Raw genomic sequence first — 10,966 nt, forward strand, 5'->3', positions numbered from 1 at the left:
GATTCGACTGCGACTGGTCGAAAAGAAAACTTGCTCGTTAATCAGTCAGCAGGAGAATATTGGCCCGATCTGATCGTTAATCAGACGGATATCTATCTCGACGAGATCTTTGAACAGGGCACGTTTGCGCGACTAATAGAGTCGACTCCACCAAAGCAACGGGAACAAAACGAAAGAAAAGAAGGATCGAGGTGGTGTGGAATGGAGAAAGGAGGACACGAAGGAACGAAGGTGGAATTATCTACATCTCTGTCCTGACTTGTCGTCGAGGAAGACGCGTGTATAAGAGCGGAACGATCGGGTTTGGTGCAATTGATTTCGTGATTTATGACATCCAGGCAAGCGAGAAAGATTGACAGTCGCCAGAAGAGTTGCGTTTTAATCGATTTCACGTCCGATCGAATTTTTCGTTCCGAGACCTTCTCGCTATTTTTTTTTCTTTTTTAAAGAAAGAGACTAAGAGTTTCGAGCAGAGCGGCGTTTTCCATCGTATGTTTCGCAAAGAGGAAAACTTATCACACTCTTCTTCGCTCGAATCGAATAAAATAACAAGCTTTCGCTTTGCTCGATTAAAAATGGATTTAAAGAAGACGCGCCTCTCGAAAAACAACAATTAACTAATCTCAGGAAAATTCGATGCAGAAATGACATCGGAGCAGAGGAAGAACACACGAAAAGTGAACGAGGTTGGCTCGAAGGTGGAGATCTGCTTCCATCCCATTAAGATACGAGTGTGCGCTCGTGCTAAGCACGATAAATTATCTACAATGCAAATTTCTACGGTGCACAAATCCCGAAACGGTCCGCTTCATCGACGCCCGCTCGTTTTAAGCGTATCGAGTTAATTTATGCACGCCCCTTTCCCGCGCATAATTGCCACGCTATGACCATTATTTACATAACAAGTTTAAGCAACAAACACCGTGGCGACACGGATGTAAAATCCTTAGGGCCCTCGCACTTTAATTTCCTGGTCCCAAATGTTGTCGACCCGAATCGGCTAAACGACTAAACATCGAAAACATCCACTATTGAAATTTGAACACGTGGACCGCGTGTAGGAAGAATCTTGGGACAAGCTCGTTGTCTTGTAACGGAGAAGAAACATCAACGAAATGGAACGAGTATACGAGTATCGTGAATAAATCGAGCGAAACAACTTGGAGAGAGAGAGAGAGAGAGAGGAAGAAATTGAAAAAAAGAAAACGAAAGTTTTGCTATTAGATTCAATCCTCGAAAGAATTTTATTTAGAAATGTTCGCAAAAGATGATATCTCGAATATCGATCGAATGATACATGATGTTACGTGTACGAATGATGCACGATACCGGAGGGTTTATTAACGTGTAATCGTTTGATAAGGAAAAACGATGAACCTGTGGATAATAATGTAACTTGTAGCGGTTCTAATGATCTAAAAATAATGTAAAATGCATAGTATAAACCGTTTACAAATTAATTATAAGTACAACGTACTCGCACAACCGGATACTTGTGCGAACAAATGGACGTTTGTCTCCCTATGGGGTCATATAAATGGAGTTCTACTGTAATTGCTTGGAAGGTAACGTAAAGATGCAAAGATACGATTATGGTACAATGCATGGTCTGTAGTCAAGCGGGCAATAAACCTCTTAAAACAAATTTCTTGTAATGTAGATATTTAGTACGAGAATACGTGAATAAGTCTAGAATAATTTTCATTCTTGATTCTACTCATAGAAATCATTCCCGAGATCATTTAAAAACTCTCGAGTTTAAGAACGTCCATAATTTGAAAATAAAACTCAAACGTTTTTATTTTTCATCGGCGGCCATTAAGGAACGATTGTCCGACGGAGCAATAATTATTGTTTTACTCTCGATTTGACGCGCGTCTTAAAAACGTACGTACACAACATCGTACGAAGTACATCTCGCTCTTACGAAACAAAAGGCAATGCATTGAATTAAAAGATGATTTTATCGAGTTTGAACAGCATTGTGTGCTGATCAAGCAGACGGTCACAAATTTATTTTCAACACCTCGAGTCGCCGTGCACGTTTCCTGATGGCGTCTGAAAAATCGTAAACAGCTCGGTATCCACAGCCCGGCTACCCGTCTGTACCGTTAGCTCATAGTTCCGACGTAACATCTCGAATACGATTGCCTGCCTCTATTCGACGTGCGCTCGGCAACGCACGTGTATGTACGCGCAAATATTATACGAGCGGCTACCACTTAAAATACCTTCGATTATATTCGAGATACCTGTTGGCACGCATCTCTACTTTGGGCCAGGCCGCGAAAAATCTATGATGATATAATAGTCATTTTTATATCTTCAAGTTTCAAGTAATTAGAACAAGCTCGATACAAAAAGTGGACGGTAAGAGATTTCTAACGTTCTAATTGATATGATAATACGAATAAATAAATGAAAACAAGTGGATTTCCTTTCTTATTTTACCAGTCTCCTACATTCTCGAAATTTTGACATTTCGAAGATACTATTCCATTTGTATAAATACAAAGTTTCGATGAAAATTAATAATTTCTCTGGCCATATCTATAGATGGATATTTTAAATTTCCAAAGATGTATAATACGTTTCGAACGAAACTCCCTTAACCCCGTTTCAAGTCGAAACGCCTACGTTCCCCGCGACACAATACACCCTTCATCCATTTTGCCAACACGTGGAAAGGACGCACGCCATTATTGCAATTCAACCAGAACATATCCAGGATACGGTACCTCATTGTCTCGGGCTATTTATATCCATGTCGCTATTAGTGTAGGTCAGGGTGATGCACGACCGAACGAGCCGATTAAAAAGTGAAGGTAGCCAACTGCGCGAGCCTGAGAGTACACCTCGAAAAGGATCCAAGGGTGTACTGATAAATGTACCAGCGCGCGGGCGAGAGTAAATCATCGAAGAACTTCTTTACCCGGTCGGCCGCCACGTCGGTGCAATTTAAATATTTAAACTCATTAAGTCCGGCGCAAAATTACTCCAGCTGTTTCACGATCCCTCCCGATTTATGTGTTTCAATCGTGGCCATTTGCAATTGAATATTTGTCCCTTCGTTTCAAAATGTTTGTCGAGGAAAGAGAGATGGGGATGATATTTAAATAATTTGTGGAAATAATTGGCTGAGAAGTCATTTTATTTAAATGAGAAACCAACCTATGGTTTGATGATTTTTAAAATTGTGTAAAATATAAAAATCGTTGAAACAATCGTAAAACACTTTCTATCCATTCAACTAATTCATGGTGTATAGATCATTTGAGCCAATCTCTTAAACTGTTACAATTCTTCCAATATTTAGACGTCATTAATATAAACTTCCTCGATACATCACGTTATATAGGAAAAAGGCTTCCTCTCCATTAATTACACGCATAATCCGATTTAAAAGGGGGGGAAAAAGTGGCCCATCTCTTTCATAATTAGCTCCGGTACACGAGTAGTCGCGGATCGAATCGAGAAACGACTGTTTCGTTGCCGGTAGGAGGGCCATTCTTCTCTCCATTCCCGCCAATCTTTCACTCGATTCCCCAACCCCTGCCCCTTCTCAAGTCCAAACTGAAAACAAAAATCGCGCACAAACGTTGGCCGGTGAAGCGTGCAATATATCAAGCCTTGAAAAGAATGTCTCTACGCTCGACGAATCGCTAAGAAAATTAATGGCTCGTGCTTTGCATTCTCTAGAGAAGTTTTAAATGCCAGTATATATCCTTCTCATCCCCTCGAGTGGAGTATAACCTTCCAGGTTCTGGAGGCGAGCTCACACGCGACTCCACTACTCCTGGGTGCCGCCGGTGCACAACACCCTTGCCTCGCGTCCTTCTACCGTGGCTCGCGCCATCGTCTCGCGATCGTCGCGCGGTTTTGTGAACGTGTTCACGTATTATTCATTAGCTGACGCTGTTCACCGCTGTCACACCGCCTGATGAATTATTTTATTCGTTCGTACACGCCGCGCGTACAACACGCCACGATGTCGAATCCTAATCGAACACGGCTGGAGATTTGCTGCGGTTTCACGTTCAACGGCGATAAGTTATTGTGTTTGACCGATGGATTTTTGCGAAACGTATATACCGTGGGATTGGCGGGATTTCGAAGGGATATTGAGAAATTTTATTGTTGGGGAATTGTTGATTGAATTTTAATTCGCGCGCGTTTCCAAACAGTTTGTTCCAAAGGTTCGACGATTTTAAATATCTTTCGGTTAAAATTGTCTTGGGATTAGTGAAAGAGACAAAATTTTGTGTGGAGAATTGAATTAAATTTTAAATGAGATATGTGTGTATATATATATGTACATATATACACAAGGAATAACCAATAATAATAATTATTGAGTAACTTGTATGGATAATTCGTATGATTTATGGTAGGAAAAATAATTTTGAAATGCAATATTGTAAGAATATGTTTAATTTTGTTTTGTCCCTATACGCAATTCCTAGAAATATCTTTTATCATTTTAATGAATGAAATTAATCGATTAATTAAACCAATGAGTCAATTCGAGAGACGACTACAATTAAGTATTAAAATCGAACGTCAATGAACTGATCTAACCTAACCTAATATGAAAATCATCGATTAATTAAAGAAGACAAAAACTATTTAACGTTAATATTATTCTTTTGTCTACTTCGATCAAAATATTAATTACAAGATAAATTAGGCTTCAATTTTGTAGGAAATGATCTTTTACAATTCATCGAAAGAATCATCTGATTTGTAATAAATTTTATTATAAGACCGAATTAATGAAAATAAACAATTACGTTCCTGCCTAATAAAATACAATACAGTGGGATATCCTACCCTAATTAATTCGTTAGAAAACCTCCTTTGTTATCCGAATACAATGATTTCTACACGGAATAAGATAAATTTAACAAGAAATAAAATACAAATAAAACCTTACTCGTGCCATGAATTTGATTTATTCCACTCAAACTTATCCGTAAGATAATTTCCCACCGTATTAATTTCATCAGAGATGAAAAAAAAAAAAAAAAAAAAAGAAAGAAAAGAGAAGAAAATCAAGTTTCCAGCAATCGTAGAACAAAAAATACGAAAATCCATCATGTTAACAAGAATCTGATAATTCTAATATTAAACCAACATTCCCGATAGCTTGTCCATTTCCCTTACATAATAAATCTCTCGCGTATGATTAAGAAATCGGTACGAACCAGCGTAACGAACTATTAAAATTCCTTCTTAAGAGCCAACCTATTAATTCAGATATTATCACCGATACCTGACCCTAATCAATCAGCCATCACCGCTGTTGACACCTCGTTATCCCGATCATCTACTACCAGTACTTACTTTCCTCCCCAACGAAACACGCCTACGCTCCGAAACGTGACTATCCACACACCATTCCTCGATACGTGTAACTTCCTTTTCTCTCTTTTCCTTCTTTTTTCTTTCTTTTTTTTTACGCAATAATCACACGGAAATCAGGATCACGTGGTCGGTTATCGTTTTCCCGTGGTGATTGTTTCCCGTCACGTATGTAGCGGGGGCCTTTCGAAGGCGATAAGACGCCCATGGTGGACGACAAGTCGGCTCCGTGAGAAGGTCAAGAGACCAAGGTGCCACCTTTTGTGTCCTCGTGTCGCGTTGAAAAATGCCTGTTCGAATGTGCCGAACTGTGGCGGGTGCCGTTGAACTCTCGCGAGAGGCGGTCGCGCGGCGCGTTGCATCGGTGAAACAGGTTTCGTATCCAGAATCCCTGAATCAGAGCCGGGATAATAGAAACCGACGGGGCTTAGCAAATTAGCCATACGGTTGGCCCTTGTTGAGGAATTAATCGGAACAAGCCTGCCTTGCTCGATTAACGCGTCTGTTTGCTATTCGACCGTGACACGGACCCGATATACCCTTCATCAGAAAAAGGAAAAGAAGAGGAATAAGGAGAACGGATAACAGAGAACATTTATTCGAGGCGATCCGTTTTCTTCGATACGCCAGACTCCCGGATAAACCATCCTCAATGGACGCCACGACGATTGCTTTTGTCCCCATCGTTTCGACGTGCCGCGAAGTCGTTAAATGAAAACGAGCTTCTCCGAAGCTGATACAGTTAACCGATATACGAAGCTGCGATTTCACGTGTAAATATCTGTGTATCCTCCTTGCCCTCGATTCCCTTTCCCCTCCTTTTTTATATTTTCTCAATTTCGTAAATTTTGTTTATTCCGGAGGAACGAACGGTTTATGGAGATTCGTACGGAGATTCCTCGAATCGATCGACGAATAATGATCGATAATAAATAACAGGAGAATAAAAATGGAAACGTTCACGAGTTTAACGAAGAAGAACAACAAGGATCGTGTGTGTCGTCTAATTAGTCCCGACGGTTCTACGAGAGTTTCGCGCGGCAAAACGAACGAATGGACGAAAGTCGACTTGTTGTTGGAGACGCGTTTCCGGTTTCGTTTAATCGCATCCCCTACGTGGACGGAAGAGATTCTTCTCTGGACGGGTTGGCTGGCTTACTTATCCGCGCGCGACTATCCGGGAAAAGAAGGGCGGCCGTAACACAGCCCCATAATTGGTGCTTACAGTTAATAGCCTATTGTCTACCGCGAAGAAGCGGGAAAAATGTTTCATTTATCCGAGACGTTTTCAGAAGTCGGATCGGAAGGAACGCGAGCGTCGACGATACGTTTCGGAATACAATACAAAGTGCGCTCTCGTCCCACATTAAGCATTCGTCGATCGGCTTTAAGGAGGCATTAAATTATACCGACGATAAATATTTCCCGTGGCCGGCCCTCTATCGCTCTCCTCGATAAGACAAAGGGAAGGCATACACCGTGACGGAGGAATACTATTACATTCAATAAAAACGATCTTCGATTTTCCTCCTCGATTATAAACAAACTGCAAAATACCGCGCGGTGAATGGAATCAAATTGAAACGAACAAAAGATCCGTTTAAATACCTCGACGCTTTGTATCGACGCTTCGTGAACGTCAAGTTGAAAAAACAAAAGCCGTGGATGATAACAAACGATCGAAACGAATCGAATAAAAAACAAGATCGAGGATAACGTTAAATAAGAGAAGAGAGAGAGAGAGAGAGAGAAAGTTCAATGGTACGCACCTTGGCCGCGAAAACTCAGATCCCAGATCGAAGGCACGCTGTCGCCGCGTTGATCGATGCAGCACGCCTCGTTGGAAGGGTCATCACACTTCCGGTGTGTCGAGGATCCACCTGAGAGGATCCATAAAAATTATCCACGAAACGCGCGCGCACGAGTCACGACGCGTATAATTTTCCAACCTCGAATTAATACGAAAAACCGAGAAGAAAGGAAAAGCACGTACGAGCGAAACTGAACAAAAAACTGTGTACCAGCGATGGAATGGTGCGTCGTCGTTGCTCACTGGACGCGCGTGTACCGATCGACACGGTGCTGGTGCGTGCACTGTGACATGTCAGGTGGTGATTTTCGTCTGTCGGGCCGAACTCGACGGGAACTGGTCGCGACTTGAACTGACCGCGCAGCGAGAACCGACGCGGAGGAAGGAAGTCGGGATCGGTGATCGATGACACCGGTATGGATTAGAGCACGGCGTGCGTGTGTTGGTGGCGTGTGTCAGGAAAGGAAGAAGAGCGGATCCAAGCGCGGAGAGAGCGAGCGAGGAACGGCGGGGATCAGGGCAGTGGCTTGGCTCGGATCAGACTGAGCCGAGTCAACCGAAGGATTCAGATGTGCCTTTACCTTGCGCGCCTTCCTTTCCTTTCCTTTACCTTTCCTTCGCCACGCGTTTCATCTCGCTCGCGCGCGCGGACGTCTCGTGCTGTTCACTCTGTTAATCGTGATAGCGTGGACAGTGACGTAGGCTCCGCCACTCGGGACTCTTCCTTCGACCGTTTCCCCTCGGCTCCTCCGTAACCCAACGAAATTGCGGCTCGTCACGCGACCACCGAAACCTTTTCAACGCCGATTGTTGCTTGGTTAAGCTGTTGCGATTATATACCGGGTCGATCCCGGTGGCGGCCTCGGATCGATGGTACAAATTTTCGAGGGGACCTGTTGCCGGAATCGAATGATAATTGGCCAGATCGGTGGGGAAAGAATAATTAATGCGATATTTATTGGCAAAAAATATTCGAACGATTAACCGTATAATTTTTAAATTTTCATCACTCGTTGATGATCAATTTCATTCGTATTTGTTGTCACGAATTCTTTGTACGGTAATTGTTTCGTTTTCGGTCAAATTTTAATTCAAAAATCACGTGCGTTTGATGTAGAGAATTTTTTGTGCCTAATTCAAAGCTTTTAAAATACGAATAATCAAATCAAAATAGTAATAGTATAATCTCTTATATGATTAAAATATGCCAGATTAATGATAAAAAAAAAAGAAAGCTCGCATAAATAAAAAATTTATATACCGTTAAAATATATAAAAGTTACCTTTTTTAAGACTTCTCTTTAATAAAAATAAGATATTCTATTAATAAAAAGAATTGTAACTGTAATTTTTAAAATATAACTAAAAATACAATTGAAGCCCATATATTATAGAGAAAGGATACGGCACTGCGTGTAAGCACAGCATAGCGAAGAGCGTCTGTCCCTCTCCCAACCGCTACTCACCTTCCTCTGTTGAGGACCTCGGCCTCGTGCCCACCATTCTTCCTAATACTTTGGTACACGACACAGAGAAAGAAGCCATATAAAAAGGTGCTGCTTCATAATGCCCATGCAATCAAGTTGACTTCCTAAAAATAAAAGAAAATGTGAGATACGAATTAAAAGCAAACAAAAAAAAAAAAAAGAGAGAAAGAGAAGTAAAACAGAAAAGGCTCCCTTTAAATCGTTCAACATTGAGCCACTTTTCTGAATGATATATTACCGTTATTACTCGTATTATCTCGTTTCAAAAGATTTTTTTATTCTCGAAAAATCCAAGAATTTATTTGCTATGAAACAGAAAAGTAAATTGACGCGAGAGCGTCCTATTTAAAACAGGTGTTACAAGTGCATGTTTCGCCCAACAACCGTGGCGCTTTCAAACGATAATAGTGCTTCTTCGTAAATGTTTATTATGAATTTCGAATAGTAATGATATTTATTAGAATTACGTATTTATTTATAACGAATGTTTATTATTTTTTAATTTCATATTCAACCGCTACTTTGAAATTTTTTATACAACAATTGTTTCATTACATTTCACGAAAAAATATCACATTAAAAGACATCAGTATCTTTTTATTAAAGATTATTATAAAAACTACTCATATCGATAATAAAGGAAAAGTATTATTAAATTAATAAAAAAATTTAAATGATATTAAATTTTCTATAATACTACTATTACTAAACTTAAAAGAAAACAAATATTAAAGTATATTATGTTAATGTTAATATCATATATTTCATAATTTTTTATTAAAAATTGAAAATACCTATATATATTTTCTATATTAAAGATTGAAAATCATTGTAATTTTGAAAGAAAAAATGATGAAAACATTTATCAACATCCCATAACTCATCTATAATCATCCATTGTAAGAGCAAATAGTGGAAAAAGGACAAAGATAAAATTAATTGGAAAACTGACCATCAATGCCATCTCTCGAACTGCACAAACATTTATCTATCATGCTTCAAGAGATGGCGCTGATGCTCAATTTTGATTCATTCTACCTTACCTGCTCACAATAACATCAGCATAAATAATTCATTCATACATATTTATAATTGTTTATAAAAATATATTAACTTTTAATTTCTATATTTTTTGATATTAATTAATTACTTTCTTACAGAGTAATTCAATTTTTCCTAATTAATCGATTAATTTTGCTTTCAAAAATTTTATTTTTCTTTTAAAAATAATTCCTTGAATGTTTTAAAAATAATTTATCGTTTTCATGAATATTTATTTATTTAAAAAATGGCAAAAATATGATTAAAAACATAATATTTTATTTAATAATCAATTTATGCCTTACAGATCTACAATTTCGAGAATACCTAAAAATTTAATAAATTTTATTGCATGAAATTGTTTTCGAATAAGACAAATATATTTAATGATTCATTTCACTCTTATTAACACATTAATAATTATTCATCGCAAGATTATATTTTATCAACAAACGATAAATGAAATCAGTATCAAACTTCAAGTCGATACTATAGTGAACCGCGAATATCCATAAATTGATTGATCTGTCACATTTATTATATCTAATCTGACTTTAATAATCAAACTTATGTTTTTTTATTAAAACAGTATCGGAACAATGCTCACATCAACATTTTTTATTCTATTTCTATCCTTCTTACATTATTTGTTCTATTTGCCTATATTTGCTACGATGGATGATTATAATTTCCTAGACAAAATATCACAAGTTTCAAAAATCAAAATGAAAATGTACAAATAACGTAAAATCTAAAAAAAAAATTGTAAATCGCGAGCGCAGACAATTAGCTCATATATATTTCCTATAAAATTTATAATCGTATCCATGATACAATTATGAATAATATAGTAAATAATAATGATTTTCCAGGTCTCACCACGTGGAGGTTGCTGCGAATTGGAGACCCACCCTATCCACGGTCCCATCCACCCTCCTTCGCGAAAAAAATTATTTAAAACCAATGATAAATCTTCCTTTTGATGTAATTCTGCAAAACGTTCGATCTTTGAACGTTGTGCAAAACAAACAGCAAAAAGAATTATAAGAAAATCGACGCGACAAGCTAAAGCTGAAAGTAAAAATAAAATTGTATCGTACATAACTCTATATGAGACACATTAGTTACGTTATGTATATCAACAATATTAAATTCATAAAAATATAAATAGGAAGAAAAATTCAAAAAAGGAAATGTATTTCACACAAAATTATTATATAACCACCAATATTTTAATATCAACATTACTATTTATTAAGCATGCACA

The 10,966-nt window shown here is 38.3% G+C and overlaps 1 protein-coding gene across 11 annotated transcripts in view; it reads right to left on the reverse strand.

Annotated features, from left to right (window-relative positions):
• LOC107995386 (band 4.1-like protein 4A) overlaps positions 1-10,613 on the reverse strand; it is a 64,404-nt gene extending 53,791 nt beyond the window's left edge. For 4 of the 11 annotated variants that reach the window (XR_009828947.1, XM_062071858.1, XM_062071857.1 and 1 more), the window contains exons 1-2: positions 8,638-10,613; positions 7,131-8,064 (exon numbers count right to left, since the gene is read on the reverse strand). The gene's annotated coding sequence lies outside the window, so the exon portion shown is untranslated. The remainder of the gene's footprint in view (positions 1-7,130; positions 8,065-8,637) is intronic. The other 7 variants (XM_062071859.1, XM_017052869.3, XM_062071860.1 and 4 more) reach the window with 5 other exon arrangements.
• Between the last annotated feature and the right edge of the window lie 353 nt (positions 10,614-10,966).

This window comes from Apis cerana, linkage group LG2, assembly GCF_029169275.1.
Source record: "Apis cerana isolate GH-2021 linkage group LG2, AcerK_1.0, whole genome shotgun sequence".
Lineage (NCBI taxonomy): Eukaryota > Metazoa > Arthropoda > Insecta > Hymenoptera > Apidae > Apis > Apis cerana.